The sequence below is a fragment of the Colossoma macropomum genome, unplaced genomic scaffold, assembly GCF_904425465.1.
Source record: "Colossoma macropomum unplaced genomic scaffold, Colossoma_macropomum, whole genome shotgun sequence".
NCBI classification, from domain to species: Eukaryota; Metazoa; Chordata; class Actinopteri; order Characiformes; family Serrasalmidae; genus Colossoma; species Colossoma macropomum.
Window position 1 is genome coordinate 36,135,337 of NW_023494790.1, and position 17,664 is coordinate 36,153,000.

The 17,664-nt window shown below is 40.7% G+C and overlaps 1 long non-coding RNA gene across 1 annotated transcript; it reads left to right on the plus strand.

Moving 5' to 3' along the window:
- Positions 1-1,261: 1,261 nt before the first annotated feature.
- On the plus strand, positions 1,262-4,327 carry LOC118809705. Its single transcript, XR_005007380.1, has 3 exons — positions 1,262-1,376; positions 4,105-4,173; positions 4,293-4,327. It is a non-coding gene; the product is annotated as an uncharacterized LOC118809705 (long non-coding RNA).
- The last annotated feature ends 13,337 nt before the right edge of the window (positions 4,328-17,664 follow it).

A 17,664-nucleotide genomic window follows, 5' to 3' on the forward strand; every position in this document is an offset into this window, starting at 1 on the left:
TCAGCTCTGTTTTTAACTGTTTTCCCAATAAAGATGTTTTACATTTACTTAAGTTGTTAAACATTGTTCTTATTACTAATTATATAATAGTAAATACCAAAAATTTACGGTAAATAAACAGAAATAAGTATTCTGAAGCATCTAATAAATATAATCCAACAAGTAAATGCCATCTAGACAAGCTGAGTGTGTTTTATTTGTGATTTTACCAAATAAATGTAATTGTATAATTATCAGGGTTTTTATGTGACTAAGGTTAGATAGAGTTAGTACCGGTATCGGCCGATACTAAAGGAAAAAGTGGTATCGGTGCATGTCTAGAATATAAACTAAAGACTTGGGCTAAATGTAAGAGACCTTGTTATCCTTCCTATGGCTGAATTTCGCTATTGATCCTCCATTGAAAGTATCATATAAATGTTAATGTTGGTCCAGGATTAGCCTGAGTCCAGGACCCCAGCGTTTGTATTGAGTTCAGGATTAGTCGTTGTGTGGGACAGAGGCTGGGGTTCACTCTACGTTTTGATGATTGTTTGTGTGTTCTGTGTTCTGCAGTGTGTCTGGGGACGGATATGAAGCTGGCCTTGCCCTCCAGTCTGGAGAACCACTATGAAATGCTCCGACTCCTTTACACCGGCTGCCAGGTCGTCCACGGCAACTTGGAAATCACACACTTAAAATGGACGCTGGACCTTTCCTTCCTGCAGGTCAGTGTGGCTGTGATTGTAGGTATTTTAAGAGGATTTCATTTTGTGCTGTCGTCTCACCGTCTTCCACCACTACTGTCTATGCCAGGGGTCGGCAACACGTGGCTCTGGAGCTGCATGCGGTTTTTTTACTGCCCTGTTGTGGCTCCACAGCAGAATCAGATTTGTAGGTAAAAATAAAATAATCCTCCTTTACAGTAAAATAAAGCTCTGCTGATCGTTCAACACAGTTTAACAATAAATGGTCTTAAACTCTGGAGTTAATGTAGAACTGCTAATTCACCCTTTAACCCTGAAGATCAGCGCAGACTGCTGGTCACCATAGCAACGCAGACAACAGTCTCGTCTAGCTAGTAGCTAACGAAACGGCAAAGAGAAGGATTTAAGACGAACATCGATAATTTAGAGACGAATGGACTTATTTGCGTTTATAATCACTCCAGCTGGTTTCCTGATACGTTTAATCTGCAGTGAAAAACTGTCAAACACTAAAAAGTCACGAAGCTGAAGTCAGTTTCTTGTAAGAATTAAATGGTGTAGCAGGTACATATATTTCGGGGAACCCCCAGCTCTGTTACCCCGACCCGCAGAAGATCAACTGGAAGGACGTTCTGGGTGAACAACAAACAGACGGCAAGTTAACACGCCTGCAGTCGGCAGCACCTTACTGTAAGTACAACCGTGACGAGCTGGGTCAAAGCAGTGGACTAGGGGCCACGGTTCAGTCCTGTTTTAACATGCTCTCTAACTTCACTTCACCACTTAAGTGGTCATTCACAGGACAAGACAGGGGGGGGTACAGCGAGGAGCAAATCATACGAGCTGAATGCATTCGCCGCTCAGCTAGGTTAGATTCGGGGGCCAACGTTTGTTTGAGAAGTTTGAACATAATATACATACATTTTGTGAATAATTGGCTGTGAGCTTTGTTTTACAGTCATAGTGTAGTGCCTTTATCTTTGTTGTTACTATCTGTGTAGCCTTCAGTCTGCTGAGTAATGTGATGAAGGGTCAACAGTCGTGTAGGACAGATGGAGTCGTTAGCAGCCGCAAGCACAGCAAGTTGAATGTTATAGTTTGGAAATATTCAGTATTTTAAAACGTTTAATTGGCAGATAATTGGCTTATAAACAGGTTTCATCACCATGTTTCATCATTTGAGGTAGTACACTAATGGAATGGACATCATGAAGGTGTTGGGATTCCCGAGAGGGGAAATGGTGAGGTGAGGTGGACGATGGCACATCAAATTTCGTTATTAAAACAGGGGTTCAGTTTAAATGTAGTTGCGTAATTACATATGAAAGGTTTCGTTCCAAAAAGAATTATAGACCACTTTCGAAAAATTTCTCTTTTTTTTCCATGATATTCCTTATTGGGAGTGCATGTTACACATCCAAGAAATATCAGTGCTGTATCATGGTTAAGACCATGCGGATCAGATTCTCAATCAGCCGTTACCATGAAAACGGTGCTGTTGCAAAATGACATTCAGGCTAATTTGGCAACAGCTGAAAAGGCTGAGCTGAACTTGATATTTCTACAGTTCTGTGACTCTCTCTGTACCACATAAGGTGAGCCTTAAGTGCTAAAGTACTAGTATAGGATAAAAAAAATAAATTACACGAAAACACAGACTAACTTTGCTCTGCTTTAAGCTTTAGCTCAGCTATAGCTGCTTTTCTCGCATCTCCAGCAGGAAACTTTTCCTCAAAAGTAGAACAGTTTCTTGTAAAATGTCTCTCCAACATTTAACTTTTTACGAGGCTGAAGTCGCTTCTAATTCGCCAGCTTCATGTTCTAATTTACCTTTCCACCTTAAATGGTGCCTGAGCTGCCAGAATGTAACCACTGCGCCATTTAAGGTGGAACGGGACAAAATCGAACGAGAAACTGACTTCAGTTTCACAACTTTTTAGTGTTTGACAGTTTCTCGTTGCAGATTAAACGTATCAGGAAACCAGCTGGAGTGATTATACACCAATCAGGCATAACATTATGACCACCTCCTTGTTTCTACACTCATTGTCCATTTTATCAGCTCCACTTACTATATAGGTGCACTTTGTAGTTCTACAGTTACAGACTGTAGTTCATCTGTTTCTCTGCATACTTTGTTAGCCCCCTTTTACCCTGTTCTTCAGTGGTCAGGACCCCCATGGACCCCATAGCAGGTACTATTTGGGTGGTGGATCATTCTCAGCACTGCAGTAACACTGATTTGGTGGTGGTGTGTTAGTGTGTGTTGTGCTGGTACGAGTGGATCAGACACAGCAGTGCTGCTGGAGTTTTTAAACACTGTGTCCACTCACTGTCCACTCTATTAGACACTCCTACCTTGTCAGTCCACCTTGTAGATGTAAAGTCAGAGACGATAGCTCATCTACTGCTGCACAGTTTGTGTTGGTCATCCTCTAGTCCTTCATCAGTGGTCACAGGGCGCTGCCCACAGGACGCTGTTGGCTAGATATTTTTGGTTGGTGGACGATTCTCAGTCCAGCAGTGACACTGAGGTGTTTAAAAACTCCAGCAGCACTGCTGTGTCTGATCCACTCAGACCAGCGCAACACACACTAACACACCACCACCACGTCAGTGTTACTGCAGTGCTGAGAATGATCCACCACCCCAATAGTACCTGCTCTGTGAGGGTCCATGGGGGTCCTGACCACTGAAGAACAGGGTAAAAGGGGGCTAACAAAGTATGCAGAGAAACAGATGGACTACAGTCTGTAACTGTAGAACTACAAAGTGCACCTATATAGTAAGTGGAGCTGATAAAATGGACAATGAGAGTAGAAACAAGGAGGTGGTCATAATGTTATGTCTGATCAGTGTAAATGCAAATAAGTCCATTTGTCACCAAATTATCGATGTTCGTCTTAAATCTCTCTCTTTGCCGTTTCGTTAGCTACTAGCTAGGCGAGACTGTTGTCTGTGTTGCTGTGGTGACCAGCAGTCTGCGCTGATCTTCAGGGTTAAAGGGTGAATTAGCAGTTCTACATTAACTCCAGAGTTTAAGACCATTTATTGTTAAACTGTGTTGAACGTCAGCAGAGCTTTATTTTACTGTAAAGGAGGATTATTTTATTTTTACCTACAAATCTGATTCTGGAGCCACAACAGGGCAGTAAAAGAGCCGCACGGCCGACCCCTGGGCTAACTCATTTGTTGTGGAACTACTTTTTGGCAGAAGGTATTGTCAGTATTAAAGCATATTCAGTATGAAATTAAGGGCTTCTTTGATTTATTTTGTTTCTTTATTTTGTAAAAACTGTTGTATAAAAGCAGTAGAACACTCGAGGTCTGTGATGTTGTTCTTGGTAACACACTCCTTCTCGTGTTCTGTTGCTTAAATAGCTCGTTCTGCAGTGTGATGTTTTGGTCGCTGCTTCAGGTCAACCTTGTCCAGCAGCCTGTCGCTCCAGAGGATGCTGGGGACAAACTGAGGACGACTGCCAAACATGTGAGCAGCGCTTGTGTTTTCAGCTACTGTCATTTTTACAAAACAGACAGAACAAGTTACAGTTCAGACAGTCAGTCAGATGTAGTCATGACTGTGATTGTGTGTGTGTGTGTGTGCAGTGACCCACGTCCAGTGTACGTCCAGCTGTTTGCGCTGTAAGGGTCCTCAGGCCAGCGACTGCTGTCATGTCCAGTGCGCCGCAGGATGTTCCGGACCCAAAGACTCGGACTGTCTGGTGTGTGATTTCTTTCAGGATCTGCTCTGATTGACTTAAAGTAATAGAACTGGATAAACATATAACAGGATCCATTAGAACTTCATTAATGTGGTGTAGTTTACATACTTTTACTCATAATTACATTAAGATTTTCTATTGTTAAAAGTTAGTAGTCCTGTTTCACCAAATATGTGTGTTGATACATTTATGAAGTGATAAAAATCTCACTTTACCGCCTCAGATTTGTACTCAGGCTAACTCAGAGAACATCTGGAGTGAAGGAATTCTAAATTTTAGATATGGACATGGGTTGACGTTATGAAGATTTTGTGACTGTAACTATAGAACCATACAAAAGCTGTGCACCACCTGAGAAATTCTGTTTAAATATTATACATAAATGTAAGTGTTATGTTTAGATTTAAATGAAGTGTGAAATCATAGTTAGATTTTCAGATTCATTTTCATTTCCGAAGTGTACTGCAAATAAATAGACAAATAAACAAAATATCAGCTGATATTTCCATTCAGATTAAGGTTTGTTCCAGTTCTCACGTATTATGAGTTGGTAGAATGTAATTATGTTTTCTATGTATTTTAGGTAACACTTATATAACTCATACGTACAATATAATAAGTCATGTAGACACTTGTTGTTGTTCACTGTAGGCAAACATAGGCAATAGAGATAAACGCAGGCAGGATGAAGCCTGCATTTGTTGACATAAGCATTCATAACAGTCTATATGATTTACGAGCAATATGAACAGAGAATAATAAAATATCATCAGTATAAAATGTTAAAGTATAGAAAAGGGGAAAAGCAGGTAAAGCAATGGCTGTGATCAGGAGGGTCAGTTCATGCAGGTGAGGTTTACACTGTGTTGTACAGCAGGAAGCTCCATGGTCCAGAAGGCTGGTGGGCAGTGGGCAGCGTCAGACTGCACAGGATGGGCAGTTATTCAGCTCGGCAAAGAAAACACACAGAAAGCTAGTTCTGTTAAAAGTGACTGATCACAGTTTACAGTGTTAACAGAGCAGCTGAGACTCCGACAGGTCTAGAGTTTACAGCGTAACTAAAGGGAGAGCCAAAAAGGTACCAGAGACATGAGGCTCCCTGAGATGTCAGCGCCCCTCCACTCCACTGTCAACAAACCTGAGTGAGTGCGTGAGAGCAGCGGGACGACAGCACCAACACTCCCAGTTTACCATAATACTCTATGACCATGAACCCCCAGATGTGCAAGCTGGTTTTTAGCCTAGACTTGAGAACAGGCTGTGTCTGAGTCTGACTGGAACATTGTTCCAAAGCTGGGGGGCTTTGTATGAGAAGGCTCTACACCCTGATGTAACTTTATTAATTCTAGGTACTAATAATGACCCCGCACCTTGTGCTCTAAGGAGGCACGATGGTTCATAATAAGAGACGTTCACTCAGGTACTGAGGGGCGAGGCCTTTTAGAGCTATGTCAGCGCTGTGAAATTTACATGTCAGTGATCAGAAAGTGTTGATTTCTAAAAGTGTTCGGTATTTATGTGTCTTTGTTCCACACAGGCTTGCCGTTACTTTAACGACAGTGAGATGCGTAAAGACAACTGCCCCCGACTCATGGTCTCCCACCACATAACCTTTCAGCTCACTCCCAACCCCTACGGGAAGTTCAGCTTTGGAGCCACCTGCGTAAAACAGAGTGTGACTCATTTTCCTTTTGTAACGTGACTTATTTCTAAATAAAACATTAGCTGAGTGTTTTCAAAATTCACTCAACAATTACAGGAGAACAAAAAAGACTGGCCTTCTAGCTACAGGCAGAAGCGATTGGAAACCGGAAACAGAACCCTGGGCAGACGAGTGAGCAGAAGAAGAAACTGAAAAAAAAAAAACTACGGAGGATTTTCTAGCATCAATCGGATCGCAGGGATTACATGATGTAGTCGATTAGTCACTGACAGCATTATTTATGCCAGCCATGCCCTTCATGTTTCAACTGAGCAAACATATTTTGTAATATTCTAGAAAATTCTGCTAGACAAGCACACGTTTACTTTTTTCCTTCTTGTATACTCTCTCTCTCTCTCTCTCTCTCTCTCTCTCTCACTGCAGATAACTATCTGGCCATGGATGTGGCATGTATGATGGTCTGTCCCAAAGCAAACCAGGAAGTCATCACCGTCCAACCGGATGGACAGGAGACGCAGAAATGTGAAAAGTGTGAAGGAGAGTGTCCTAAAGGTGGGTGTTGTTCTGAGTGTGGAGAGTTTATCGACAGGAGGTTCAAGAGCAGACTTGCCTCTTTAGCACGATCTGCTGCAGCTAAAGGGATCCAGAAGCTCAGGCCTCATCACAGCTGGACTTAGCATGCCACTGTATGTAGGGTGGATTTACATGGTCACTCAGCTTGTTGCGGGTTGCATGGTGCGTAATTTCTGTGCACTTTGATATTTACACAAAGCAGATAAAAAACATCAAAATGACATGCAACAAATTTGTTAAAATCCATTAGGTAGCATAATTAATGCTAGTACCTTTAATACTGTACTGTGGAAATGTCACACACCACCCTTTATTATGTTTAATTTCCAGTCAAAATAGCCATTAAGTATGAAGTTATTCATGTTATCAGCACTTGGCGGCCCCGCTCTGTGGGTTTGCATGTTGTACTGCTTCATGGCTGAGATGTTTTTGGTCCTAGATGCTTTCTTTTCACAAAAATAGCACTTACCATTGACATGGGGAGATCTAGCTGGACAGAAAGTTTACTAAGTGACTGGTGACAAAAGTGGCATCCTGTGTCATTGAGCTCTTCATTAAAACCTATTCTACTGAAATTATTTGTTTATTCATGGAGATTGCATGGCTATGTAAGCTCTCTGGACAAAAAATTAGTCACCTTGCATGTTTAAGGTGATAGTAACGTCAGGCTCCTGTAGATGACGCTGCACAAGGATGATTGGACCATAAATACCTGCGGGGTGTGCGATGAGATTCATAGATTGAGAAAAGGTGGTACAGTGTAGTGAATGTCTCATTCGGTGTGTGGAAAATGGGCCACAAAGCAGATGTTAATGATTGGCAAAAAAAGACTGATTGCATTTGGGCTGCAAGAGGCCACAGTGTGAAGTAAGTAGCTGAATCTGAAGGTGTGTCGAATCGTCCGGTCATACGGGTCAACCAGCAGTGGCAAAAATCCCAGTCTACAGGAAGTTCTCATCAGAATAGGGACCGAAAGACGAAAATGACTGACAAGGACTGCCGGCATGTTTCACGGCTTCACTTCCAGACAAGAATTGCTTCTAGAAGTCAACGCTGGTTCTTCACAACCAATTTCTGAAAGAACTCTCCACAGAGATCTGCATGCCATGAACATATGGAGCAGAGTGGCACGCAGGAGGCCTTTGCTAACTTCTGCTCACAGAGTTGTCCGCTTACAGTGGGCGAAGAGACACAAAAACTGGACCGGTCATGACTGGAAACGTGTTATCTGGTGAGATGAATCTTGTTTCTGCCTGTATGTGAATGATGCTTGGCATCGTGTTCATCGTAGACTTTAGGAAGCCTTCAATGAGGACTGTGTGCAGGTGTGGTTCAAGCTGGAGGAGCTCTGTGATGTCGCCTACATTTAGAAACTTGTCCAGTCCAGGCCGAATCGAATCACAGCTGTTAAAACCATCACATCTGACCACCACACTGTGTGGAAATACAGCAATGAGAGTGGACACTGCATACCGTGTCCCAACAACTGCTCTGTGTCGTAAGCATCAGTAACAGAGCTTCAGCTCTAAAATACAACAGCCTGAATGGAGCAAGTGCCTCAACATTAAAGCTGGTTTATAATGGGCATTTTGCAAACTTTGGGCGATGCTTATCAAATTCCACGTTTAGTTCGTTCTCTAAATAAACACTAAGTTACACTTTCCTCTACAAAGAACACACCAGCTCATTTTATTGCACAATTACTGTTTATTTGCTGAATTTAACATATCTGGAGAAATTAGAACATAAAGTGTGGCCTGTGTAAATGTTATGGCACTATGTTTTGTTTTTCCAGGATGTCAAACTAAACTACAGATTGTGCAGTAAAAAAATAAGAAGATAAGATGTTCAAATGCTTCTATACAACTGTACTTGTGTTAAACCTGTTCTATTAATGTATTATTTTATTTGATATTACAAATACTGAACAAATACTTAGTTCAGACTTTAAATAAAAACAAATAATACAGTCCAAAATGTATCTGTAACACGTGTACATATAATGTCCTTGAGGCTGAAGTTTTGGCAGGGTGCCTTTAACCACAGCACTTCACATCTTGGCCACTAAAAATGCAGAGCCTGTGGCCCAAGTGGTCACTTGCCTTGGAAGTTTTTTTGCATTTTTTTCCCTTTTAACAAACCAGACCAGTCAGATTTTTACACATTCAAAACCACAACCTTTCACCCTCCCCCACGAGATCCAGACACTTTGGTCATGAACGACACTAAACGCATCAAATCAGATTTTGCCGGAATTCACAGTTTCACAGCAATGTTCTTATTAATGTACAGTTTCAAATATTTTAAAACAAAGCCACACTCGACTGCTTTCTGGAACTGAAGCATGTTTGTTATATACGGCAAAGGTTTCTATAATTCTGGTGACACATTCTTAACTCTGGCCACGAGATTAATTGGCTAGATACTTATTTTAAAGCTGCACTGAGTACGTTTTGCGGATTTGGAGACCTCTCTGGTAGAAATGTGTAATTGCACTCAATATATGGAAATACAGTTTTTGAGTGAAAGAGTATTTAAGGAACTCCAGTCAAGACTTTGTGAGTGAATTATCTACTGCAGTGATAATCTTCATCAGTATAATGTTGGTTTTGCCTCTGAAGCCTAAACATCAAGCCGGACCTTCTTTTTGAGTTTGTGGGTGTGATGTAACACGTAAAGACGTGTGATGTGGTCCAAAATACTCCCAGCCCGACACGGCTGACTTTTAAATGATTATTTCAGACTTTACAGGACACCATATTTTAGCATGTTCTTTTTCCCGACTCAGTAATGATCATTCTTTCAGTTAAAAAAATTGTACGTAGTGCAGCTTTAAATGACTGTTTTAAAGTATTAAAAACTGACTTTGATCAATCTGATCACTTTACTGCCAGTTACTTTAAAATGCGGCAGTAAATTCACTCAGTTTGCGTAGCAGTATAGACTTTAACTGATATCTTTTGTATTGTTGAACTGTGTCTGAACTGTCGCCCAGTAGTTTAATTTGCAGGCAAAATACTGCAGATATTAGAAGTTTTTTATTTTTCACCTTAAAATAGTTCCGCACTGCAGACATTCAGACCCCTTTGTTGATTCTGAAATGCGCCTCACTGCTACACTTGTCCTTACAGCAAAAGAATGAGTGGAATAACTAGAGCACAAAAAAGTATGATGGTTTGGAATCAGGCGTCCACAGCGCACGATGCTAGAAATGTAAGGAAACATCAGGACGTTAAATATGAACATGCGGGAACTTTAAAGCAGGTGAGGAGTTGAAGAGGTGTTTATTTCACACTCCAGATCTTATCATTAGTGTTAACGAAGTCTTTGTTTCTTCACAGGTGTCCACTGGATGAGAGAGGGTGTCCAATTCATCAGAAAGCTGGGTAAGACGGCCTAAATACTCTTAATATAAGCATGATGTGTGTATCAGGTCAGGGTTTCTCAACTTGTAGGCCGTGAAGCACCCCCCAGTGTTCCGTGGGCCTGTACTCAAGGGGAGGCAGTAATTTGTACACTCTCAGAAATAAAGGTACTAAACTGTCATTGGGGCAGTTCCCCTCTTGTCACTGGGGCTCTCAGTACCTTTAGTCAGGAAACATAACTGCACTATAATCCACTGAAATGATATGTTCTAAGCTGTACTGACTCCACACACCCCGTCTCGCCTCCAGGACTTTTATTTTGTTGTTCTGTTTTAAAACATTAAATACGAACTTTTCACCTGGAAAAACTTATTTAAGGTTCACAATCAGACCTTAAAACCACTGTTGTACCTTTGAGGGAACATTTACATTGTTTGTACCTTGATGAATTAAAAAATATACCTCCACTGTACCTTTATTTCTAACAGTGTGGTTGGTCGGTAATGGCACTTGAAGTGGAAAAAAGATTAACTTGGGCCTAATAATTAAAAATTGAAGAATTTCCAAATTATAGCCAATATAAATGTGAACAGAGATGTAAAAACATTGAATTTGCTAATTATACATCATCAGTTTAAGGTAGAGATATAGATGTTCCTCAGGGAAGGAAACTTGATTTTATTTTTTTCTATGGGCTGCTAAGCTTTATAGTTAGAAACAGGTGGGCCTTGGGGTGCAAAATGTTGAGAACCCCTGTATTAGGTCATTTTAGATTATTATTTTAATCACCCCACATTTCCAGGAGAGCAGCATGGCCTGGCCTTCCAGGGCCATAGCCTCAATATTTTTTAACCAGCCCCGAAACTTATAACGTTACACAGGGGCACCTACACCTTAAGAGACAGAGACAGAGAGAGAGGGAGGGAGGGAGGGAGGGAGGGAGGGAGGTAGGGAAAGAGGGAGAGAGAGAGAGAGGGAGGGAGGGAGGGACGGAGGGAAAGAGGGGACGCGTGATGAGAGTACAAGAGGGAAAATGCAATGTGTTTGAAATTTCCATAAAAAAAGGCAAATCTACTCCACTGTGAAACAATAATCATTTCAACTTGTATGTAAATTAATGTATAAATAAACGTATAAACTGGCAGTTTTAAAAATTAAAGCTCACTGAACATCCAATGATTAGTTAAGAGAACAGTTACCGTGTTTGTGCCATTGTGTCAAAATGAAAATGAAAAGCCAGGTTACCTACATTTTAAAATCAGATTTTACATCATCCGTAAAAGTCAACTGAGCCCGGCCCGATGCTGTTTACGCTAAAACATTTAGGCACCTGATATTTTGTAGGGCTCAGTGGACTCAGTGGGTCAGTGGGTCAGGTAGCAGAGCTCCGGCTCTAACAGTGATTATCGGGGCATAAATTTACCCAGACAGAATACTTTGTTTTAGCTGCTCTTTCACGTGTAAAATATTGTATTTTATATTTGGTTTTAGGCAAGAAAAGTTCCACAGATAACTACTTAACTTTTAACATATGTAAAAAAGCTACAGATAAAATGTTCTGTTAGCAGGACAAATTAGAGAGGAGACGTATAGAAGAGGAAATGTGGAGGGAACTTTAGGAAAGGCATTACAGGGGCAACAGTTTCTGTTTCTGACACATTTTTATTTCCTGTTATGTTCACTTTTTTATTATTTTTTTTGCTTTTCTATGATTTTGTTTATAAGACACACCGATCAATATTGCCTAATGGATGCGTAGCGGCCCTGATGGGTGGCGTGGTCCTCTTCCTCATCCTGCTGCGCTCTGCTGGTCTTCTACCTGCGTTGGCAGAAACACTTGAAGAAGAAGGAAACCATGACAAGGATCCTGCAGGAGCACGAGGTCAGACGTGACTGTGCCATTGAATTCTGAGTATACATACATACATACATCATCTAAACCGCTTATCCTTCTGGGTCACGGTGGGGTACTGGAGCCTATCCCAGCTGTCTTTGGGCGGAAGGCAGGATACACCCTGGACAGGTCACCAGTCCATCACAGGGCAGACAGACAGACATACACCTTCACACACTCACTCACACCTAGGGGCAATTTTAGCATGTCCAATCGGCCTGACTGCATGTCTTTGAAATGTGGGAGGAAACCGGAGTACCCGGAGAAAACCCACGCAGACACGGGGAGAACAGGCAAACTCTACACAGAAATGACCCTGGTCACCCGGCCAGGAATCGAACCCAGGCCATTCTTGCTGTGAGGCAACAGCTCTACCCACTGCGTCACTGAATTCTGAGTAGTTAGCTTCAAAATCATAAGCCATTCTAAGTTAATCTCAGCTCATCCACCTGAGCTGGACTATCTGCTGTGATGCATCTCAAATACCTAATAACAATATTAAATATATTATAATAATATCATAATAATATTAATAATACCTCTGAATTTGGTTGATTAATCCCCAAGCAGACATTTGGAAGCAGTAGACTACACGAGAATAAATGCTGATGTTTTGATACTTGTGCTTCTGGATTTCACTGCTGAATTTGATACTATAGACCACAGAATACTTTCAAATCAGCTTGAGAACTCGGCTTGTCTTTCTGGAACTGTATTAAGCTGGTTCTGCACATATTTAACCAGAAGACAGTATTTTGTAAGCATTGGTAAACATATCTCAGATAAGCTTGATATTCTCTGTGGTGTACCCCAGGGCTCTGTACTTGGCCCACTCCTATTTTTTTTTTTGTATATGGTGTCACTTGGTCAGATTATTAAGAAGCATGGCATCAATTTTCATAGTTATGCAGATGATACACAACTGTATGTATCCGTAGCTCCAGACAATGTCACTACAGTTTTTATGAGCGGTAATATGTCTGTCCAGCATTGTTAGCTGGTGAATAACAATTTTCTAAAACTAATTTATAAATATTTATAATGGGCAGTGAAGCAAAGAGGAAAAAGATGTATGAAAGATGTGGAAATCTGGCTCTACAAATAAAACATTAATAATATATTAATATTACATATTAATAATATTACCAAAACAGCTTTTTATCATTTAAGGAAATATAACATGAGTTCAACCTTAGCTCTGTTTGCAGGATGCTAAGATTTTGATCCATGCTTTTGTTTTTTTCTTGACTTGACTGCTGTAATGCTTTGTTCATAAGACGTCCTGCAAGTATAACAAACAAACTACAAGTTGTGCAAAATGCAGCAGCAAGAATTTAAACACGGACTAGAAAACAGGATCGTATTAGAGCAGTTTTAGCATCACTGCACCGGCTGCCTGTTTCCTTTAGAATCGACCATAAAATTTTACTACTATTTATTAAATCGCTTAATGCTTTAGCAGCTTCATACATTTCTGAGTGCTGATAGATGATGAGATTTAAGATCGACTAGTGCTGCTTCTCCATATTCCACGTATGAAGCTTCAAAAGAGCAGAGAGGTTCTGTTTTTATGTACTAAAGATCTGGAACACATTACCAAGAACATCCGTCAGACTCCTTCTGTCAGTGTTTTAAAAAATATTTAAAAACGTATTTCTTTACTTTAGCGTTAACTAGTTTTTTATTGTTTCCCTTGTTTTTACTGGAATATTACTTTTACTTTCTTGTTAGCTGTATTTATATTGTATTTTTATTTCTACTCTATTGCTTTTATTTGTTGCATTTTTATTATTGATTTATTTTATTTATATCTTTTTTCTCTTCTCCCTCTGTTGTTTTTATTATGTATTGTCAAGCACGTTGAGCTGCATTTGTAATGTATGAAATATGCTATGTAAGTAAAGATTATTAGGGGTCCAAGCACCATAGGTCATATATTGTCACATATTTTTGACTTTTTGTCAAAACTCTTTGCATGTTAAACAAACCTCTGTGCATGTAAACTTTAACGTAATGTTAAAAGACCTCTGCTCATCATTTGTGGCAAATGAAGGCCTTTTGATAAACTCTGACTTGTTTTCAGTTTTTCTTCTCTCTATCTGTAAATGAGGCTCAAACTGTATTAGGCTTGTAAGTCTACGTTCACATTACCAGGCTGAAGTGGCACAAATCCAATTTTTTGCCCTAATGTGACTCAGATCTGATGTTTTCAGAGCTGTGTGGACACGCAAATCTGACCTTTTCAAATCCGACCCGAGCCACTTTCATATGTGGTCCTAGATCGGATACGTATCCGATTCATGGCCATGCGACCTTAATGAGACGCTCAGATCGGAATTCAGATGCTTTTTTTCCACCATCATTCAGCGTTACCATGGCAACAGCGCCGAACAGAAGTTAAAGCCTGTAAACGGTGAAAAAGCAGCTCATCTCACCTTTTTCTCCTTCGTCTCGCTCTAATAATGAAGCTGAGAGCTGATCAGAGTTAATTATCTTCTCAGCGAAGCTCGTTCTGCTCGTTAGTTTGTGCTGATGATGAACGTGATTCACTCACGTGACGTTACTGAGTAGGATGAGCTCATGAGGGTCATTTCAGGACGCCGGTTCATCACATTAATGACAGATTTGAGTCACTTACCTAAACAAGTGTGAACCATCGAGAAGTTTAGAAGTTATCCTACGGCTATACCCGTAAATATGCGCAACAGTTGATCAGTTCAATAAGGCAGCACAGCTCGTCAGAGCACCGCCACAGCCCGCCTTAGTTTCGTGTAGTTTAGTGACATCAAATTGATGCGCAGTAGCTTTAGCTCGCATGTAGAAATATTAGTATTAAAGCTCTTTATTGAGCTCGTAATTCAGAGGATCCAGTGGTATTTGGGAGAAGAATGTACACAGGACAAAACGTTTCAGGTTCTGGACATTATTATTTAACACAGGGGGCGCTAGAGGCGATTTTTCGAAAACCCTATTCATTCTGGCCATAGAGAAATGCAGCTCAGACCCCGGAGTTCCTAATATGGGCATAATGAGGACTACAGAATGACGCACGACTACAGTGGACTATTAGTTCTTATGTTTCATCGGTTCTCCACATAGAAATGATCTTGTGTTCTAACATGTTATTCTGTTGTCTTATTTTAAATATGATGGTTTTTAGTGTTCAGAGTTACCACATCACCTTGAATGGCTGTGTTTTGCATTGCTTATTGAAAATAAAAATGATTGCCTGTTGTCAGTTGGCCGATAACATCAGCTAACCGATATATCAGTCAGGCTCTTATCATTCCTCGGAATTCCACACTTTGGTTCTCAAACGTTAAACTGGGCCACAAGAACTCTGTGAGGAGGCCACGAAACAAAGGACGAAGACACAAACGTTAATAGAGAACAACTTTATTCATTTTCCTTCTTAAAGCTTCTTTTACACACATCTAGGTGTGGTGCAGTAGAAGGGAGAGAAATGTGCATCACCATTCAGAGAAGAGAGAGAGAAAGAGAGAAAGAAAGAGCGACAGAAGAAGAGAGAAAGAGAGCAGGATGTATGTGCACAGGGCAAAACGACATGGAGCCTTCGGGTGGTCTCACTAAACAGATGGGCTGGTGAAGAGGGAGGTGAATCTGATTGGTCACTGAAGCGATAATTCAACATTTTAGCAGTGAATTCCTCTTTTTCTACGTACACAAAGTCATCTGAACCCATTTTCTGTCTCAGTGCAGTTTAAACTGCCAGCACCATTGATGATTAACGTCGGTGTAGCCAACAAACGTGTAGCACAGCAGCTAACAAACAGCAGCAGCTAACAGGAGCTAACTAACGCCGGTTAGCTAATCACAGCTAGCTAACAGGAGCTAACCATCGCCGGTTAGCTAGCTACAGCTAGTTAACAGCAGCTAACCAACGCCGGTTAGCTAATCACAGCTAGCTAACAGGAGCTAACCATCGCCAGTTAGCTAGCTACAGCTAGTTAACAGCAGCTAACCAACGCCGGTTAGCTAATCACAGCTAGCTAACAGGAGCTAACCATCGCCGGTTAGCTAGCTACAGCTAGTTAACAGCAGCTAACCAACGCCAGTTAGCTAATCACAGCTAGCTAACAGGAGCTAACCATCGCCGGTTAGCTAGCTACAGTTAGTTAACAGCAGCTAACCAACGCCGGTTAGCTAATCACAGCTAGCTAACAGGAGCTAACCATCGCCGGTTAGCTAGCTACAGCTAGTTAACAGCAGCTAACCAACGCCAGTTAGCTAATCACAGCTAGCTAACAGGAGCTAACAATCGCCGGTTAGCTAACCACAGCTAGCTAACAGCAGCTGACCATCGCCGGTTGGCTAACCAATAATTTAAATTCAAAACAGTGTCAACTTTAAAAAAAAACATTTTATATCAGGCCTAACCATTTTTTTCTCTCAGTAGTTTGTAATATTTGTCTTAGCTGATTTTCCAAAATAAAAGTCTGAGTGCATTTAAATTCTGTTTGGGGAGATTAAAAAATACTAAGACCTTGTACGCAGGACAGTAATCTGGGTGGTTCACCAGTGGCATACAGTCAGCAGGGTGCTAAAAAACAAATTAGCATAAACCAACATGACTGGTCACCAGCAAAACCAGTATATCTTGCACTAGACCAGTATAAACCAACACAAACCAGCTTAGACCAGCATGGAACTGATGCTGGTCTGTGTTGTTTTTTCAGCAGGGTCACCATGTGTCCACCTTTTCTGAGAGAAACAAGAAGATTCAAGCTGGTAGCTTGAATAAGAACAAAAAAAGTAGGAAAGGATTTAAAAACGATTTTCTTTTGTGTTGCTGTTGGTTGGTTTTCAGTCTGTGACAAACAATTCAGGACTGATGATCCAAAAATGTAAAATATTTGTACTTTTAATGGACCAAATGTTGAACTACTGCCGTAAAATGACCATTAAATCAACAATATCCATTCATTTCATTCAACATGGCAATATATATCTGACAAAATGTAATTAAAAAGGCAAGAAAAATATATATTCATATATATATATATATATTTAAACAAAAGAGAACCCAAAAAAACCTTATCCCCATAGCACGTCTTGCTCATTTTCAGATTATAACCAGCGGTCACTCTCCCTCTCCTTGTTTCACCTGGCCAACACACGAAGCGAGGTTGAAGAAGTTCAGCATGCACAATGTAAAAAGGTGGTGACCCCACCCGAGACCAGAGTCAAGATGATCCCCTCCCACCCACCCACCCCGTTTAAGACAGAAGGAATATGTGGCAGTCTCAGTGAGCTTGATTGTTAAAACAAGACCATAATAAAAATAATAATAACAGTAAAAATAAAAACAACAACATCCTCACCGTTGGTTCCTATGATCAATATTACAGTGCTACCTGCTGAAAAACCCTTAAACTGCAGTGACTGCAAATTATCTGGTATGAATTATTCAGTAACTACTATTACATTATAGTGTGAAAGGCCCAAATCATGGAACTCATTTGAAATAAAATACATTTTTGTAGTTTTAAAAAGTTATCATTCACTCTTTAGCCTATACAGTCTATATACACCGGTCAGGCGTAACATTATGACCACCTCCTTGTTTCTACACTCATTGTCCATTTTATCAGCTCCACTTACTATATAGGTGCACTTTGTAGTTCTACAGTTACAGACTGTAGTCCATCTGTTTCTCTGATACTTTGTTAGCCCCCTTTTACCCTGTTCTTCAGTGGTCAGGAGCCCCATGGACCCTCACAGAGCAGGTACTATTTGGGTG